Source organism: Cervus canadensis, chromosome 8, assembly GCF_019320065.1.
Source record: "Cervus canadensis isolate Bull #8, Minnesota chromosome 8, ASM1932006v1, whole genome shotgun sequence".
Classification (NCBI taxonomy): Eukaryota; Metazoa; Chordata; class Mammalia; order Artiodactyla; family Cervidae; genus Cervus; species Cervus canadensis.
In genome coordinates this window covers 86,477,100-86,497,562 of record NC_057393.1, presented here as the reverse complement: position 1 = coordinate 86,497,562, position 20,463 = coordinate 86,477,100, and the positions used below count along the sequence as shown (strand labels likewise).

General features: G+C 42.9%; 1 protein-coding gene and 1 non-coding gene across 2 annotated transcripts in view; both read left to right on the top strand.

The window, feature by feature from the left end:
* Positions 1-20,463, top strand: part of SLC35F3 (solute carrier family 35 member F3) — a 416,096-nt gene that overhangs the window by 53,786 nt on the left and 341,847 nt on the right. The window lies entirely within an intron of this gene.
* On the top strand, positions 11,129-11,201 carry TRNAG-UCC. The gene has a single exon. It is a non-coding gene; the product is annotated as a tRNA-Gly (tRNA).

Here is a 20,463-nt window from a genome sequence, read left to right as displayed (position 1 = left end):
CTTTGCTTCCCACGGGAACACGGTTTACTTTCCATTTGCTAGACATCCCTAGAGGCTATTATAAAAGTGTACACATTTGAACAACCAATTGAATCATTTTTAATGGCATTTGCCTGTATAACTCTAAAGGTTACTCTTATTTTCTAATGACTTATTCCCCAGTATAAAGTATTTATGTATGCTTAAATATATACAGTATACAGTAGTTATGCATCAAAGTTTCTTATCACTTGTTCAGTTTTTTTGTTGTTTTTTTTTAAAGAAGGCAGCTTAGTGTTATCAGCAGTTCCAGCATTGGATGGTTTGACAGCCAGATATTTCAAAATACTTAAGGACTTTTTGCCTGCAGCTAAAAAGAAAAGAAAAAAAAAATGCAATAAGTACACATAATGGAAATCTCTCCCCAATGGCCTTTTCATTTCCTCTCAGCCCAGGGGGAAAGCATTTGACTGGGGAACAGAAATAGGGAGGGTTTGCAGCCAGCAGTATTAAAGGGCAAAAAAAGATACAATTTTTTTCAGTAACAGGTCACCCTGGGGAACTAATGATGATTTGACCCCTGTAAGTACAATGAGTGTCAGTCAGTAAACTAAAGAAGCAGAAAAATTGCGAGCTTTAAAAGTTTCTTGGAATGATGGAACTGATTGCTGGAGGAGACCCGACAGATGGATCTTTCTCGTGTTCAGTGACTCGACCAGGGTTGTTTTATTTGGGGTGGGGCTGGACCCACGCTTCTCACCTGTGCTTGCACCTTGCAGTCACCTGGGAGTTTCAACAGTCCCAGTGCCTGGGTCCACCTCAGACACTCTGATTAAATTTGTCAGGGGATGACCTGCACACTGGGACCTCACCACCAGCCTTCTTTGCAGTTTGGTTTTCCAGCATCGTCTGTTCTGTGCAGGATTTTGTGGCTGGTAGGATGTAAGTTTTTTTCCCTTCGTACAGACACTTGTTGGCTTCCATATCCCACTTTCTTTCTTCCTTTCTTTTTTTTTGATTGGTTATTTATTTTATTTCTATATCAATTGTGAAATAAAACCTCAAAAAATACCACATTCTTTTTATAATATATTTATTTCCTAATAATATAAATGACTTGCCTATTTTGTGATCTATGTGGAGAAACTGTTTTGTTTGAGAAAGAGTTCCCTTACAACGCCAGAAATACTTCATAGCTGTTAACATCATTCCTACCATAACAAAAGCAATTTAAGTGTTACAGAAAATAGTGTAATTAGCACAAATCTGATTATAGACTGATGACTGAGGTTGTAGAGGTAGGACTTTCAATAACTCATTCATTCAGAAATACTTATTGGGGGTCTATAATGTGTCAGGCATTGTGCTAAGTAAGGCTTATGTGTATAAGCTTACTACCAATGACACTCATGGCCTGGATGGAGAAGAAAGATGCCAAATTTCGTCTCAGAGATGAAACTCAGTTGAGCCTGTATCCCATTTTCTTCCTTCTTACTGATTCACCTCGTGGTCTCAGGCCTGAACAAGGCTGTCAAAGCTGAGATCACAGTCGGTCTTTCTGGGTGTGGGTCATATCAGTCTGTGTATCTGGCGTACTAATTGGTCCCTGCAGCTTTAGCGAGGCTGTGTCCGCTGGCTCTCCTGTCCTCACCTGTGTGAACAGCTGTAACTTCTCCCTACTTTCCCCTCATCTGTGACCTTTCCAGGAGATGACAGGGTGCAAAAGCTCCTCTGAGACCTTCAGGTGAGGCAGTTTAACTCCTGTCTCTTTCTTCTTTATGTTCCGATATAGAGGACCACTTTTCTCCCCAGGCAGGTAACCTCATGTCACTTTAAAACCCAGAATTTAGAGTTGGAAAGCACTTTGAAGGTTATTGGTGTCTTGCTGGCTGAAGTCCTCTCTTTTCATGCCTGGCAGATGGCTCTGAAGGTTGGACTTGGATGCCCGCAGTGGGAGAAGTCGTTTCTCCCACCGCAGCTCGTTCAGCTGTGGATGATGTTAGTTATCAGTGTTTCTTCCTAGGTTAGATCATTTCTCACATTATCCTGGCAGACTCTCCTTGGTCTCAGTTTCACTTTGTGTCCTAGTTCACTCTTTGTCTCCTGGGGGAAGGCAGGCGTGGAGGAGTGGCCAGATCAGAGGCCTCCTGCTGGCATCCCCTTAAGGCAAAGCTACATTGGGCTGCTTGACAGGCTGTAAGATCCTTTGACCCTGATGTTTAATACAGTAAGTCCCCTACATATGAACGAGTTCCGTTCCAAGAGTGTATTCCTAAGTCCAATTTGTTCTTAAGTTCAATGAACTTAGCCTAGGTATCCAACTAACACAATTGGCTATATAGTACTGTTCTATAATAGGTTTGGGAAGATCCCCTGGAGTAGGAAATGACAACCCATTCCAGTATTCTTGCCTGGAAAATTCCATGGATAGAGGGGTCTGGCTGTCTACAGTACATGGAGTCGCAAAGAGTCAGACAAGGCTGAGCACGCACTCATAATTGATTTATAATACTTTTCATACAAATAACACATTAAAAAACACACACAAAAAAGAAAACATTTTTAATGTTACAGTACAGTACCTTGGAAAGCACAGTAGTACAGTACAATAGCTGGCATACAGGGGCGGGCATTGAGTGAACAGGCAAAAACAGTTACTGCCTGGAGGAGGGAGATGAGGTGGAGGATGGTAGAGCTGAAGGACGGTCAGCAGTAGGTGATGGAGAGCAAGCTGCAGCTTCACTCATGCCTGACATTGACGGCACAGCTTCTGGTTCCTTGCTAGATTCAGTTCTATCTACTGTCTTGAAGAAACAATCCAGTGACACATGTTCGCATCTCTGAAAGTTCGAGACTTGAAGGTTCGTAGGTAGGGGACTCACTGTAACTCCTGTTCTCTATCTACCTGGCGTGGGAGTAACAGCTACTTCCTGTCCCAGGCTAGGTTGTTGGAGGGAGCCCTGGTGCCACCTTACCACTGTCCTAACCTGGACCAGAGTGAGATTTTAGACAGTTGTATTATAATTGCTTATCCTTGTTCTTATTGCTGAAAATTCAGTGCTTTTCCTCTCCAATGCACTTCCGGTATAAGTAGCATTGTGTTCACCATCCACGTCCATGAATCTTTGGGAATGTTATTTTTTTGGAATGTGTTTATTGAGTTCCTGCTGAGCCTGAAGCAGCTGATGAGTTATTAGCAAAGAGTTTGTAGTGAAATGAATTGAGCCCTTTGGTAGTTTCTGCAGGGGGTCAGATTTGGTATTTTACTCTGTACATCTGTTTGTGTATATTTTCTACCTTGAGGAGTTGCTGCTTTTGACATTTCACAGACAACACAGCCCTTCATTACTGAAGAAGGCGACACTGACAAAAATTCATCCTTGAGCATGCAGCAGTTACCATCTCAGACAGAACCCAAACATCCCATTTTCAAGATGTTCTCAGACCTCTCCAGCTCATCCCTTTTCATACTTCAGCCTCGGGGCTCAGGCCCTGGAAGAGGAATATTGCATCTGGGGGCCTGGCAGTGACGAATTCGTCGCCAGTTCTCTCTCATAGGCCTCGTAACAAAGAATGCTATGACTTGCATAGCAAAGTAGCTCAGCGTTTCAAAAAAGTTGCAGTGTGAAAAAAAAAAAAAAAAAAGAGTTGCAGTGAACTTTGAGCATAACTGCGGTCTCTTCCAGCAGTGATGGGGGTATCTGCAATCCTCAGCTGTAAGCCCCCTTGGGGCAGAGAGGCAGACATTAGGCAGATGGCATTTCTAGTTCTCCGTGGCCATCTCCACTTTTGCTCTTGCAAACTTGTATTGGTATCATTGGGACTTCTCTCTTCGTGTCTTTTTTGAAAAGTTTTTAAAATGGTTTGGCCATGTGGCTTCTTAGATCCCCAGCCAGAGATTGAACCCATGCCCTGTATATTGGAAGCACAAAGTCTTAACCACTGGACCGCCAGGGAAGTTCCTTTCTCTACATCTTACGTGATGGACAGCTCAGCTCGTAACAGTGGCTTTCACGTACCTGACCCACTTTGCCACTCTCGTCTCCCCAGTGTGGGGAGTCTTTTGAGATGGTGAGGGGTTCTGCCGCCTACTTGGGCACCTTTTAATTCAGGTCAGCTCTTATCATGGGGGGCTGCCAGAAAAAGCCTAGAGTTTCATAGGCTAACACAGGCACCTTGCAAGCTGTCTGGCTTTATAGATCTGGGAGGTGATGGTCTTATTTATCATGCTAGTGACTAATCTAGAAATGTCAGAGCATCTTACTTCAAGGCTTTAAGTCCGTCATTCACTGTAGCCCAGTAGCGGTTGTTTAGTCTCTCAGTCGTGTCCAACCCCTGGCGGCCCCATTGACTGCAGCACACCAGGCTTCCCTGCCCTTCACTGTCTTCTGGAGCTTGCTCAAACTCATGTCCATTGAGTCGGTGATGCCATTCAACCATTTCATCCTCTTTCACCCCTTTTTCTCCTGCCCTTGATCTTTCCCAGCATCAGGTGGCTAAAGTGTTGGAGCTTCACCTTCAGCATCAGTCCTTCCAATGAATATTCAGGGTTGGTTTCCTTTAGGATTGACTGGTTTGATCTCCTTGCTGTCCAAGGGGTACTCTCAAGAGTCTTCTCCAGTACCACAGTTCAAAAGCATCAATTCTAAAGTGCTCAGCCTTCTTTATGGTCCAACTCTCACATCCATACATGACTACTGGAAAAACCACAGCTTTGACAATATGGACCTTTGTCAGAAAAGTGATGTCTCTGCTGTTTGATATGCTGTCTAGTTTCGTCATCGCTTTTCTTCCAAAGAGCAAGCATTTTCTAATTTCATGGCTGCAGTCACCTTCCACAGTGATTCTGGAGCCCAAGAAACTAAAGTCTGTCACTGTTTCCATTTTTTCCCCATCTATTTGCTGTGAAGTGATGGGACTGGATGCCATGATCTTAGTTTTTTGCATGTTGAGTTTTAAGCCAGCTTTTTCCACTCTCTCTTTCATCTTTATCAAAAGGCTCTTTAGTTCCTCTTTGCCTTCTGCCTTTAGGGCGGTATCATCTGTGTATCTGAGGTTATTGACATTTCTCTCAGCAGTCTTGATTCTAGCTTGTGAGTGATCCAACCCAGCATTTCGCATGATGTACTCGTGTGAAATGCTGGGCAGTTCTGCATGCTTTAACATGTAGAAATGTTATTTTAATATGTATAGCACCTAACACTCTGCATATAAGTTAAATAAGCAGGGTGACAATATACAGCCTTAATGTACTCCTTTCCCAATTTGGAACCAGTCCATTTTTCCATGTCTGATTGTAACTGTTGCTTCATGCCCTGCATATAGGTTTCTCAGGAGTACCTTATATTTGGACTAGAGTTTGCTTTCTAGGTCAGCTTGAGACAGTCTGGATTTGAAACCTCATTTCTTCTGAAATCAGATTGGCTAATATCTGAGTGAACCTGAACCCCAGATATGGGCTTTGCTACCAAGGCTTTGCCCACAACCCAGAGCAGGTTGAAAGAATTGCCATCATTTCTGAAGAGCTCATGGACTTCCCTAGTGGTCCAGTGGCTTAGGCCCTGCACTCCCAATGCAGGAGATCTGGGTTTGATCCCTGGTCAGGGAACTAGATCCCACGTGCTGCAATTAAAAATCCCGCCTACCTGGCACAGCCAAATAAATAAGTAAAAAGAATTCAACACAAGCTGATGCCACTCTCTGTATAAATACTGCAGTTAAAACTTTTCAAAGTGCTCCTGGACACATCCGCATATCTAAAACCTCCTAACATTCCGAGATGCAACCCCCCCCCCCACCACCGCCCCACAACCCCTGCTTTCACATCCAGTAAGAAAGCTGAGTGCTGAAGAATTAATGCTTTTGAGCTGTGGTGTTGGAGAAGACTCTTGAGAGTCCCTTGGACTGCAAGGAGATCCAGCCAGTCCATCCTAAAGGAGATCAGTCCTGGGTGTTCATTGGTAAGACTGATGTTGAAGCTGAAACTCCAATACTTTGGCACCTGATGCGAAGAGCTGACTCATTGGAAAAGACCCTGATGCTGGGAAAGATTGAGGGCAGGAGGAGAAGGGGATGACAGAGGATGAGATGGTTGGATGGCATCACTGACTCGATGGACATGAGTTTGGGTAAACTCTGGGAGTTGGTGATGGACAGGGAGGCCTGGCGTGCTGTGATTCATGGGGTCGCAAAGAGTCAGACATGACTGAGTGACTGAACTGAACTGAACTGAAACTAGGCTCCAGCTCTGTGAGCTGAGAGATTTGCCTTGAACCACACTTGGGCCACTTTGAACTCTTTAATGTTTTGCTAAAGGGTGGAAATCATTTTTTTCATCTCCCACTAGTCAGGAGGCAGATGTGGGATGTGGCTTGAAACGGGCACATGATTCTTAGAAGCTGCCACCGGCTGTTCTTTCTGAAGTAGCCAGAAGTTGAGTGAAGGCTCTGGTCCACTTGTTCATTCATCCAAAAATACTCACTGAAGCCTCCTAAGTGCCAAGTACATTGGCAACATTGAGGACCTGGTCGTGCATGAGGCAACGTGGAATGAGTCCAATGACAGATGATAATGTAAATAAGGGAGGGTTTTGCTTCCAGGACCAAGGGCAGTGCTGTGTGGGAAGCAGAGCAGAGTGATGAGACTAACCAGAGTCCTGCTTTGGCTTCTGTGTTCAGAGAAGCATCTCCAAGGAGCTGACGTTCAAGTCGAGACCTGGAGGATGAGAGAAGCCTGCTGCACCAAGGGTTAGAGGACATGTTCCAGACAGAGGGACCAACACGTGAAACAGCTGCACAAGGGGGGCAGCATGATGCGATCCTGAGGTTGCGCCTTGTTCTGTGCTTGTGAGCTCCTCCCAGCCTGGTTGCCACCATAGCTTGTCCTGCATTTACTGTGACCATGATGTTTCCCCACCGAGGATATGATAACCCTCCGCTGCCGTGGTGAATTCAGAGGACCATGCCATCATTAGAGTGGCTTAGAGTACACCACTCTATTGTACAAATGAAAGGAAATTGACCTGCCACCACGATTTTTATTAGTAAAATTGTCCCCAGCCCTCTACTCTCCTGATATCACCAGATTGATCTTGCTGCTGGACTCTGAACACTGGGGGCCTGAAGAAATGTAATACTGGGACTAGAATTGTTTTTGATAAGATCTTTATCTACAACCTGGTTTCTTTTAAACTCCTAAGTCAGGCTCTTGGCCTGGGGTCCTTGTGAAACTATGCAACTAAAGAAGTTCTCCAAGAGCTCATAATTTTAGTAAATGCTGGCTGTTCCAAAATGTGACTCAAAGACAGAAGACACTAAAGCTGTGTTCTTTAGTGTGGTTACTTGTACTTGGAATCTGCATTAGGATGTTTAAGCAACTTTGTAGGCTTATAGCTTGAGGGCTGAGCACCTTATTCTTCCCTCCTGGTTCTCACCCCTTCATCCCGTCCCTTCCCTTAAGCCTGGATGAGAACTGTGTCTGGCTTCTAACCGGTACAGTGCAGCAGACATGATGCACTCTTACTCCTGTGGTTATGTTACATTATATAAGGCTCTCCTAGTCTGTTTTGCTAGCAGACACTGGAGAGGCTCTCCTTGCTGATGTGATGGAGCAAGGGCTCATATAGAGAAGCCCACATGACAAGAAACCACAGGTGACCTCTAGGAGCCGAGGACAGCCTCCCACCAGGTACAACCTCAAGGAAATAAAATCTACCAGTAACCTGAGTGAGCTTGGGAGTGGATTCTCATCCAGCCGAATCTTCAGATGAGAACACAGCCCTTCATACCAGGTTGATTACCACAGAGGATTCCTTTTAGCTGTGTCCAGATTCCTGACCCATAGATCTGTGCTAAGAAATGTGTAAATCTTTAACTGTGTTAATTTGTTATGTAGTAGCAGGAAAAGATGGGAAGTTTTCTTTTTTTTCTCCCCCATCATTTAAAAAATATTTATTTGGCTGCACTGGATCTTGGTTGTGGCACACAGGATGTTTTTTTTTTGGTTGTGGCATGTGGGATCTTAGTTCCCTGACTAGGGATAGAACCTGGAATTGGGAGTGCAGAGAGTCTTAACCACTGTACCTCCAGGGAAGTCCCAGATGGTGAAGTTTTCAATAAGCAGAAAAGGATCTGGACTCTGTCAGATCTAATCTGGATGGGGATGCCCACTTACTACCAACTTACTTACAACTAAATAGCCTCAAGAGTGTCCACTTCAGTAAATTCTAACAGTTCTTTGAAAAAGTAATAAAAGTAGAGAAACAATTTCCTGGGCTCTTAGAACCAGAAGTCATCCATTCAAAGAATGACTTTAGTGTTTCCTAAGTCATAGAAAACCTTCCTCTTCTCACATGCTAATTTTGCTAAAAGTCAAATAGAGGTTTATGGAGGTGGTTCTCAGAATTTGGTAGAAAAGCAAAGGAAACTCATGATTGTTTCTCAGTTCCTTTGTTTTCTTTGGAGAGAAATCATGAATGCAGGCCTTGACTAACTAAGTATCAACAGACCCTCCAGCCCTGAATGATGTAGTATGGAATCGGCTTTTCCTGGATTAAAAGCTCCTTTCCATCAGTAGAATTTACTAGGGCAGTGTCTCAGCTTTCCAATTTATACTTTCAAAGTAGAGTTGCTAAGTTTAGCACATAAACATATAGGATACCCGGGTGTATTTGAATTTCAGATCAACAACAAATCATGTCTTAGTATAATTTTGTATCAGATATTTCATGAGACACCCTTATTCTGAAAAAAAAAATTGTTGATCTAAAATTCAAATTTTGCCAAGCATCTTGTATTTGATATGGCAATCCTATTGTAAAGGCATTTCATTTGAAATTCAGAGCCCTGCCTCAGATATATATTTTAGGCACTCTTTTAGAAGCACCATTCCATTTTAAAGGCTGCTGTAAAAAATGAAACAGGATCATTGGTAAGGAATTCTAGGCATCCATATGTAGATTGAATTTTGTCATATTAGATAAAAGAATTATTGTTTAGATAGATTATTTGACTAATGGAGTATCCTGAATGTTAACAGTTGGGAAGCTTATAATACTTGTTCCTCAATCTTTGTTTCCAGAAGAAGAAAATGTAAAATTTGACATTAAACTTTAGTATGTGTATTACCGCATTCTTTACAATATGGGAACCTTATTTTAATGATCACGTTTATGCTAATCAGTTAATGTGATAGCATCTCAGGAGCTGAGACACTATAGAACCCAAGCAAAAGAAATTTTATACTAGAAACTACATGTAGGGTGACTTTTCATTAAAAGAATTCTTTTCCAAGCAAATTTAAGTGAGTCTGAAAAAACTCTAGCTCATGCCTCCATACGTTTTTCTGCTCTGGAGTATTGAAAGGCATTTATTTATTCTGAAGCCTGAAATAGATTTAATTACTATTGAAAAAAACCAAGTTCTTTGATGTTTTAATGTTAAATTATGTCTTTTGATTTTAAAAGGGGAAAAAAGAAAAACTTGGCTTCCAAATGGAAACTAGAATTTCACCGCTGAATGAAAAGGTTTAGGAATATGGAGTGTATTTTCCCCCTGGACTGCTGTAACAGAAGACAGTTAGTCCCCTACATGTGAACCTTCAGACTGAGAACTTTCAAAGATGCAAATATCCACCTGGTTCCAGCAGGGAGCCAGACCCTGTGCCATCAGCGTCAGGCCTGAGTGACGCTGCCCATCCGTTAGCGCCACACCTCCCACCTCCCCTCCCTCCTCCGGTCAGTAATTCTTCTTGCCTGTTCACTCAGTGCCAGCCCCTGTATGCCAGATGTTGTGCTGTACTACTGGACTTTTCACGGTGCTGTCCTGTAAGATTAGAAATGTCTTCTTGGTTTTTTGTGTTTGTTAATGTATTGTTTGTGTGAAAGTATTACAAACCCATTCCAGTACAGTACTGTATAGCCAATGTGTCACTTGGGTACCTAGGCTAACTGTTGGACTTATACACAAACTGGGCTTACAAACACTAGGGACGGAACTCCTTCACGTGTAGGGGACTTACTGTGCAGCAAACTAGGTGGCTTACAGTAGCAGAAATTCATTGTCTCATCCATCTGGTGGTTAGAAGGCAAATCAAGGTGTCAATAGCACTGGTTCTTCCCAGAGGCTCTGAGAAGAATCTACCCCAGTCCCTGGGGGTTGCCAGCAATCCTTGGTGGTCCTCGGCTTCTAGATGCATCACTCCAGCCCTGACCCCCTCTTCCTGTCTTCTTATGAGGACACCAGGCATGTTGGATTAGGGGCCCACTCTACTCTGGTATGTCCTTATCTTCAATAATTCATCTGCAGAATGATCCTCTCTCCAAATAAGGTCACATTCTGAGCTCCTGGGGATTAGGACCTCAACCTGTCTTTCTTGGGGACATATTTCAACTCATCATCTAGGGTGGTCATGTTACAACCTGAGAATACCTATAAATGTTGTGACATTTTCCCTCCTTTTTGCAGTTCTCGAATTTTCAGGTGGCTGTGTGTGTGACTTTCCCATGCCGTTTTGATAGATTTCCCATGGAATGTTTACCCTTCTATAAGTGCAGTCAATTCAAAGGAGCTGGGGACTTCCCTAGTGGTCCAGTGACCAAGACTCTGTGTTCCCAATGCTGGGAGCCCAGGTTTGATCCCTGGTCAGGAAACTAGATCCTACATGCCACAACTAAGATGCAGCACAGCCAAATAAGCAAGAATAAATAAATAAGCAAGAGCTCATGAAGTTTTCTTAACAAGCCTGTGATACAGGTGCTATGAGCAGCAGCATCCCCCTTTAAAAAAATTCAGAGGGGCTGTAGGGAGGACTGGTTTTCAGTGGATCACTCTCTCCTACGCTAGGACAGAGTTCCTTGTGGCTGTTGTGTGTGTGGTCATTAATGGCACTGCCTGCGGAGAGGGGACGTGGTTTCCATCAGGCGGCCTGGCTCAAAGGACCTAGACACCTGTATAGTCAGGTCCCCCAAGGTGACTGTTCTCTTGCTCTCTGTACATCTCCTGCTTTGACAGGCCATGCCTCACCCATACCCCACTCCCATGACTGACCTTCCTGATCAGTTAATGCCCCCCGATTCACCTAGTGTTTATTCTGATCTTTAGATTGGAATGGCCTTACCATGTTAGCTTATCAAAGGGGCAGTGTGGGGACTTCCCTGGTGGTCCAGTGGTTAAGACTCTGCACTTCCAATACAAGGGGCCCAGGTTGAATCCCTGGCTGGGGAATTAGAATCCCACATACTGGCAATGTGGCCAAAAATAATAACAACAACAAAAATCATTACTCAAAGGGATGGAGAGGAGCGTGCTTCTCTGCTGGTTTCCCTGGTAACTGATGAGCCAACCTGACATCACATCCCCCATAGCTGTGAGGTAGAAATTGCTAGGCAGTCAGGGTAGGACTCTGAGACCTCAGTCTTATTTTCATTCAATAAACATCTTGCTCTATTTTAACCTGAAGCTCTACCCTTTGTTCCCAATTCCTGGAATGTGTCCTTGGTCTGATAAATTATCAGTACTCAGATCCAGGGGAGGCAGTAATTAACTTCTGTACCATATGCCTGAGGGAAAAACTGGTGATCATTACTTTTCAGCCCATACATCTGGTCCATTGTAAAATGGCCAGGGGGCATGAAAAAGGGTGGGGACATAATCCAAGGATCAAGAGAAGCCATAAAGATGTTAAATTAAACATCTTGACCTTTAAACTAATTGGCTAAAAATGACATATTTTAATGATAGGAGCCAACCAAAAATGTACAGATTAATACTGGTAAGGATATAAACTTCTGTAAGTCTTGCCTTAGGGGGGACTCTTTATTCCCTGTCAGTGTCTATGCTGAGAGCTTTGTTCTTTCCTTCTCTTTCATAAATCCTGTTTGCTTGAGTGTTTGTGTGTTCGTGAAGTTCATTCTTCAGCTCTGTGTGCAAGAAATCTGATTCCTGTTTCAACTGGTATCCTCCCCGTATCCCCAGCAGCAAAGATTTCTAGGCTCTGCCTGCTACCCACTGCACACAGTGGGATGTCTCTGCAGGACCTGGCTTCAGATGTGTAAGGTCTTCCAGTCATCAAACCACTGAGGTTTCTGTTGCCGACTCCAGGCTCTTTCTTTGATCTTGAGGCTGGGCAAGCACAGGATTGCCTGCCTGTGGGTGCAGCCCAACAATGCCGCCTCCTCCACTTAGCACTGCTTTCTGGCTGCCCTTCTCCCTTCCTTCTCCTCCTGGGTGCCCTTCCTGCCTGTCTGTGGCCACCTCCTGTCTTCTCTCTTGATGTCCCTCAACCCCCTGTTTGACAGTGGGAGGCAGATTAACTGGGTGAGGTTTCTCTCTGCGGCATCCCTGATTCTTCATAGAAAAATGGTCACATGAAAGCCACAACTAATTAGCTTCCGAGTGTGGACTGCAGCATACACCTAGTGTCAAAAGGCAAGTTCTCTTTAATGACTCTGTTAACAGAGACCTGAAATAGTCCCTTAAGAAAGATAGGCATCTATTTTCTCTCACTTAACGTGAGCTCCAAAATACATGGTTCAAGGATAATGAGTTGGTGCTAAAACTGAAAAAGACCCTGTGAGACTCCTCGGCATGGAAGCCTTTCTGTCCTCCATTCCTTGTTTGTAGGGAACAGACTGCAGCTTCCATGACCTTCCCTGAGCTCCAAAAGGAAAATACCAAAAGTCACTAATCAGGGAAGGGAGGGGATGCAGAGACAAGGGAGGGGCAGCCATGAGAAAATAGTGAAGGCTTGGAGCAGGGTCATGGTTCTGCCTCAGGAAATACACATAATATCTTTGAGCTAGTTGATGCTGAAGCTGAAGCTGAAGCTCTATTACTTTGGCCACCTGATGCAAAGGGCCAGCTCATTGGAAAAGACTGTGATGCTGGGAAATATTGAAAGCCAGACGAGAAGGGGACCTCAGAGGACAGGATGCGTGGGTGGCATCATCGACCCAGTGGACACGAGTTTGAAGAAGCTCCAGGTGATGGTGAAGGACAGGTAAACCTGACATGCTGTCGTCCATGAGGTCGCAGAGTCAGACACAACTGAGTGACTGAAAAACAACAACAAATGGAAGATGTTAGCATTCTTCATTCCAGAGAAAGACCACCTGAGGCCAGATTAAAGGGGTGCAGTCCCTGCGCACACCCTAATCTTATCAGCATCCCCATCCATGAACCATTGGTATAAAGCTCCTCACCAGATCCTCCCGGGTTGGGATGACCAGAGCCAGATGCATCCTCCTTTGCCTGGGAAAGCAATAAAGCTATTCTTTTCTGCTTCACCCAAAACTCTGTCTCCAAGATTTGATTTGGCATGATGCACAGAGCCCAAGCTTTTGGCATCAGTGCCGTGAGACCACCAGAGACTCAGGCTCCTCTTGCTTTTCTGCTCCATCCTTCTGTTATCAAGTCATGGAATCTGTAGTCGAGGCAGGAGGAATGAATGGGTGGGGGAGGGGACTCTCTCCTCCCTGAGGTTGAACCTATTACGGAGCTCTCCTGGGCTTCTCCCAATCTCATTGGACCCCCCCACACCCCTACCCTTGACACAGGAGGCTTAAAAATATATCTGAGTGGAGCAGGTTGCTACCTTTCAACAGAGTGGGGGTCCTGTTAGTGAGAAGAGGGAAGTGGAAGTGATGGGAAGACAGTGGTGGTCCCTGCCACAGCCTGGCCCAGGCTGACTCTGTGACCCCATGGACTGCAGCACACCAGGCTTTCATGCCTTCACCATCTCCTGGAGCTTGCTCAACCTCTTGTCCATTGAGTCAGTAATTTGTAAAATATTCAACTCCTAAACCTGCGTGAATCCAGCAGGGCTTGTTCAGTGGCACATAAACAGCAGACTGGTTTTGCTATTCTCTTTATGTCTGTGGCCGTCCTCTTCACTCATCTCTAGACCCTGGTTCAGAGACAACATGTCTAAATCCGGGGCATTTCTGGATACAGAAGGTTATTATACTAAGCTAATGTATGGAATTTGACTGCTGAGCCCATTTCGATAACCCTGCTGTCTGTGGCACCTTCTTCAATCACAGACTTGTTCAGCTGTCTGGAGGAAGAATTAGATGCCTGGAAAGAAGAGATGCCCCTTTTCCATACTGACAGTTCTCTCTGACCAAAAGTCAGCATCATTACCAAGAGGAAGGACCATTTCCAAGAATCACTGGCAAATAAAAGTTTAATGGTGACAGCATGAAACAATGGAGGAGAAAAATCATTATTCAGGTGCAATCCTACAATAATGAGTAAGGTTATCAAAAGATGTCCAGGTCTCTTCTGCTCGCCCCCTTGTTGTAAGCAAGGGGGTCACAGTTAGTCCCAGAGCAGGCCTCATTAGTGTGGGTACCGGCTCGGTGAGAAGAGACCCAGGGCTGTCCTGGAGAGGACAAAGCATCCAGGTATACCCTGCATGTCCCAGGTCTGTCACCCGATGGGAATGGATATCCCCCAGTGCCCAGTGGTTTGGGGGGGGGGTCCCCCTGGCCACACAAGCCCCACCCAGAGTAGGTGGTGTTCAGGGAGCCGTGACCCCGAATGCTCCCAGCAGCCCTCACTCTCCTCCCAGCCATGGCTCGAGCTGGTTGGGGGAGGTATTTGAAGCAGTGTGTGCAGTTTGGCCATTAACTGCCAACATTGTTGGCTCCAAATGTGTGACCAAGCACATGTGATGGAGGCAGCGTGGTGATTGGTTAAGCCCAGGAGCTTTGGCATTTGACTGCCAGGCTTCAGATCCTGCCTCGCTTGCCTCAGGATTATACTGGTGAATTGTGGCGTCGACATCAAAGAGCTTCTCTGAATCTTAAACAGCATGTGCGTGCTAAGTCACTTCAGTCATGTCTGATTCTTTGTGACTCTGTGGACCGTAACCCTCCAGGCTCCTCCGTCCATGGGATTCTCGAGGCAGGAATACTGGAGCGGGTTGCCGTGTCCTCCTGCTGGGGATCTTCCTGACCCAGGGATCGAGCCCGTGTCTCTTACGTCTGCTGCATTGGCAGGTGGGTTCTTTACCACTGGCACCATCTGGGAAGTCCCTTTTTTTTTTTTTTTTAATTTTTTTATTAGTTGGAGGCTAATTACTTCACAACATTCAGTGGGTTTTGTCATACATTGATATGAATCAGCCATAGATTTACACGTATTCCCCATCCCGATCCCCCCTCCCACCTCCCTCTCCACCCGATTCCTCTGGGTCTTCCCAGTGTACCAGGCCCGAGCACTTGTCTCATGCATCCCACCTGGGCTGGTGATCTGTTTCACCATAGATAGTATACATGCTGTTCTTTTGAAACATCCCACCCTCACCTTCTCCCACAGAGTTCAAAAGTCTGTTCTGTATTTCTGTGTCTCTTTTTCTGTTTTGCATATAGGGTTATCGTTACCATCTTTCTAAATTCCATATATATGTGTTAGTATGCTGTAATGTTCTTTATCTTTCTGGCTTACTTCACTCTGTATAATGGGCTCCAGTTTCATCCATCTCATTAGAACTGATTCAAATGAATTCTTTTTAATGGCTGAGTAATATTCCATGGTGTATATGTACCACAGCTTCCTTATCCATTCGTCTGCTGATGGGCATCTAGGTTGCTTCATGTCCTGGCTATTATAAACAGTGCTGCGATGAACATTGGGTGCACGTGTCTCTTTCAGATCTGGTTTCCTCAGTGTGTATGCCCAGAAGTGGGATTGCTGGGTCATATGGCAGTTCTATTTCCAGTTTTTTAAGGAATCTCCACACTGTTTTCCATAGTGGCTGTACTAGTTTGCATTCCCACCAACAGTGTAAGAGGGTTCCCTTTTCTCCACACCCTCTCCAGCATTTATTGCTTGTAGACTTTTGGATAGCAGCCATCCTGACTGGCGTGTAATGGTACTCATTGTGGTTTTGATTTGCATTTCTCTAATAATGAGTGATGTTGAGCATCTTTTCATGTGTTTGTTAGCCATCTGTATGTCTTCTTTGGAGAAATGTCTGTTTAGTTCTCTGGCCCATTTTTTTGATTGGGTCATTTATTTTTCTGGAATTGAGCTGCAGGAGTTGCTTGTATATTTTTGAGATTAATCCTTTGTCTGTTTCTTCATTTGCTATTATTTTCTCCCAATCTGAGGGCTGTCTTTTCACCTTACTTATAGTTTCCTTTGTAGTGCAAAAGCTTTTAAGTTTCATTAGATCCCATTTGTTTAGTTTTGCTTTTATTTCCAATATTCTGGGAGGTGGGTCATAGAGGATCTTGCTGTGATTTATGTCGGAGAGTGTTTTGCCTATGTTCTCCTCTAAGAGTTTTATAGTTTCTGTTCTTACATTTAGATCTTTAATCCATTTTGAGTTTATTTTTGTGTATGGTGTTAGAAAGTGTTCTAGTTTCATTCTTTTACAAGTGATTGACCAGTTTTCCCAGCACCACTTGTTAAAGAGGTTGTCTTTTTTCCATTGTATATCCTTGCCTCCTTTGTCAAAGATAAGGTGCCCATAGGTTCGTGGATTTATCTCTGGGCTTTCTATTCTGTTCCATTGATCTATATTTCTGTCTTTGTGCCAGTACCATACTGTCTTGATGACTGTGGCTTTGTAGTAGAGTCTGAAGTCAGGCAGGTTGATTCCTCCAGTTCCATTCTTCTTTCTCAAGATTACTTTGGCTATTCGAGGTTTTTTGTATTTCCATACAAATTGTGAAATTCTTTGGTCTAGTTCTGTGAAAAATACCGTTGGTAGCTTGATAGGGATTGCGTTGAATCTATAGATTGCTTTGGGTAGAATAGCCATTTTGACAATATTGATTCTTCCAATCCATGAACACGGTATATTTTTCCATCTGTTTGTGTCCTCTTTGATTTCTTTCATCAGTGTTTTATAGTTTTCTATGTATAGGTCTTTTGTTTCTTTAGGTAGATATACTCCTAAGTATTTTATTCTTTTTGTTGCAATGGTGAATGGTATTGTTTCCTTAATTTCTCTTTCTGTTTTCTCATTGTTAGTGTATAGGAATGCAAGGGATTTCTTTGTGTTAATTTTATATCCTGCAACTTTACTATATTCATTGATTAGTTCTAGTAATTTTCTGGTAGAGTCTTTAGGGTTTTCTATATAGAGGATCATGTCATCTGCAAACAGTGAGAGTTTCACTTCTTCTTTTCCTATCTGGATTCCTTTTACTTCTTTTTCTCTCTGATTGCTGTGGCCAAAACTTCCAACACTATGTTGAAACAGTAGTGGTGAGAGTGGGCACCTTTGTCTTGTTCCTGATTTCAGGGGAAATGCTTTCAATTTTTTCAACCATTGAGGGTGATGCTTGCTGTGGGTTTGTCATATATAGCTTTTATTATGTTGAGGTATGTTCCTCTATTCCTGCTTTTTGGAGAGTTTCAATCATAAATGAGTGTTGAATTTTGTCAAAGGCTTTCTCTGCATCTATTGAGATAATCATATGGTTTTTATCTTTCAATTTGTTAATGTGGTGTATTACATTGATTGATTGCGGATATTAAAGAATCCTTGCATTCCTGGGATAAAGCCCACTTGGTCATGGTGTATGATTTTTTAAAATATGTTGTTGGATTCTGTTTGCTAGAATTTTGTTAAGGATTTTTGCATCTATGTTCATCAGTGATATTGGCCTGTAGTTTTCTTTTTTTGTGGCATCTTTGTCAGGTTTTGGAATTAGGGTGATGGTGCCTCATAGAATGAGTTTGGAAGTTTACCTTCTTCTGCAATTTTCTGGAAGAGTTTGAGTAAGATAGGTGTTAGCTCTTCTCTAAATTTTTGGTAGAATTCAGCTGTGAAGCCATCTGGTCCTGGGCTTTTGTTTGCTGGAAGATTTTTGATTACAGTTTCGATTTCCTTGCCTGTGATGGGTCTGTTAAGATCTTCTATTTCTTCCTGGTTCAGTTTTGGAAAGTTATACTTTCCTAAGAATTTGTCCATTTCTTCCAAGTTGTCCATTTTATTGGCATAGAGCTGCTGGTAGTAGTCTCTTATGATCCTTTGTATTTCAGTGTTTTCTGTTGTGATCTCTCCATTTTCATTTCTAATTTTGTTAATTTGGTTCTTCTCTCTTTGTTTCTTAATGAGTCTTGCTAATGGTTTGTCAATTTGTTTATTTTTCAAAAAACCAGCTTCTAGCTTTGTTGATTTTTGCTATGGTCTCTTTAGTTTCTTTTGCATTTATTTCTGCCCTAATTTTTAAGATTTCTTTCCTTCTGCTAACTCTGGGGTTCTTCATTTCTTCCTTCTCTAATTGCTTTAGGTGAAGAGTTAGGTTATTTATTTGGTTTTTTTCTTGTTTCTTGATGTAAGCCTGTAATGCTATGAACCTTCCCCTTAGCACTGCTTTTACAGTGTCCCATAGGTTTTGGGTTGTTGTGTTTTCATTTTCATTCATTTCTATACATATTTTGATTTCTTTTTTGATTTCTTCTATGATTTGTTGGTTATTCAGAAACGTGTTATTTAGCCTCCAGGTGTTTGAATTTTTAACAATTTTTTTCCTGTAATTGAGATCTAATCTTACTGCACTGTGGTCAGAAAAGATGACTGGAATGATTTCAATTTTTTTGAATTTTCCAAGACCAGATTTATGGCCCAGGATGTGATCTATTCTGGAGAAGGTTCCGTGTGCACTTGAGAAAAAGGTGAAGTTGATTGTTTTGGGGTGAAATGTCCTATAGATATCAATTAGGTCTAGCTGGTCCATTGTGCTTAAAGTTTGTGTTTCCCTTGTTAATTTTTCTGTTTAGTTTGACTTAATCCCAATAGTTGTGAGTGGGGTATTGAAAGTCTCCCACTATTATTGTGTTTACTATTATTCTCTTTCATACTCGTTAGTGTTTTTGCCGTAATATTGCGGTGCCCTATTTTGGTGCATATATATTTATAATTGTTATACTTCTTCTTGGATTGATCCTTTGATCATTATGTAGTGTCCTTCTTTGTCTCTTTTCACAGCTTTTATTTTAAAGTCTATTTTATCTGATATGAGTATTGCGACTCCTGCTTTCTTTTGGTCTCCATTTGCATGAAATATTTTTTTTCAGCCCTTCACTTTTAGTCTGTATGTGTCTCTTGTTTTGAGGTGGGTCTCTTGTAGACAGCATATATGGGGGTCTTGTTTTTGTATCCATTCAGCCAATCTTTGTCTTTTGGTTGGGGCATTCAACCCATTTACATTTAAGGTAATTATTGATAGGTGTGGTCCCGTTGCCATTTACTTTGTTGTTTTGGGTTCACGTTTATACAACCTTTCTGCATTTCCTGTCTAGAGAAGATCCTTTAGCATTTGTTGAAGAGCTGGTTTGGTAGTGCTGAATTCTCTCAGCTTTTGCTTATCTGTAAAGCTTTTGAGTTCTCCTTCATATCTGAATGAGATCCTTGCTGGATACAGTAATCTAGGTTGTAGGTTTTTCTCTTTCATTACTTTCAGGACGTCCTGCCATTCCCTTCTGGCCTGGAGGGTTTCTATTGATAGATCAGCGTTCCTTATGGGAATCCCTTGGTGTGGTTATTGTTGTTTTTCCCCTTGCTGCTTTTAATATTTGTTCTTATGTGTTTGATCTTTGTTAGTTTGATTAAAGTGTTTGGGGTGTTCACCTTGGTTTATCCTGTTTGGGACTCTCTGGGTTTCTTCGGACTTGGAGTGGCCTATTTCCTTCCCCAATTAAGGAAGTTTCAGATAATTATCTCCGAGTATTTCCTCATGGCCTTTCTTTTTGTCTTCTTCTTCTGGAACTCCTATGATTCGAATGTTGGCGCGTTTCACAGTGTCCCAGAGGTCCCTGAGGTTGTCCTCATTTCTTTTGATCCTTTTTTCTTTTTTCCTCTCTGCTTCATTTATTTCCACCATTTTATCTTCTACCTCACTTATCCTATCTTCTGCCTCCGTTATTCTACTCTTGGTTCCCTCCAAAGTTTTTTTGATCTCATTCATTGCATTGTTCATTTTTAATTGACTCTTTTTTATTTCTTCTAGGTCTTTATTAAACAATTCTTGTATCTTTTCAATCTTTGTCTCCAGGCTATTTATCTGTAACTCCATTTTGTTTTCAAGATTTTGGATCATTTTTATTATCATTATCCTAAATTCTTTTTCAGGTAGATTCCCTATCTCCTCCTCTTTTGTTTGACTTGGTGGGCATTTTTCATGTTCCTTTACCTGTTGGGTATTTCTTTGCCTTTTCATCTTGTTTAGATTGCTGTGTCTGGAGTGGACTTTCTGTATTCTGGAGGTCTGTGTTCCTTTTTATTGTGGAGGATTTACCCAGTGGGTGGGGTTAGACGATTGGCTTGTCAAGGTTTCCCGGTTAGGGAAGCTTGCGTCAGTGTACTGGTGCGTGGAACTTGAATTCTTCTTTTTGGAGAGCAATGGAGTGCCCAGTAATGAGTTTTGAGATGGGTCTATGTGTTAGGTGTCACCTTGGGCAGCCTGTATGTTGACATTCGGGGCTATGTTCCTGTGTTGCTGGAGAATTTGCGTGGTATGTCTTGCTC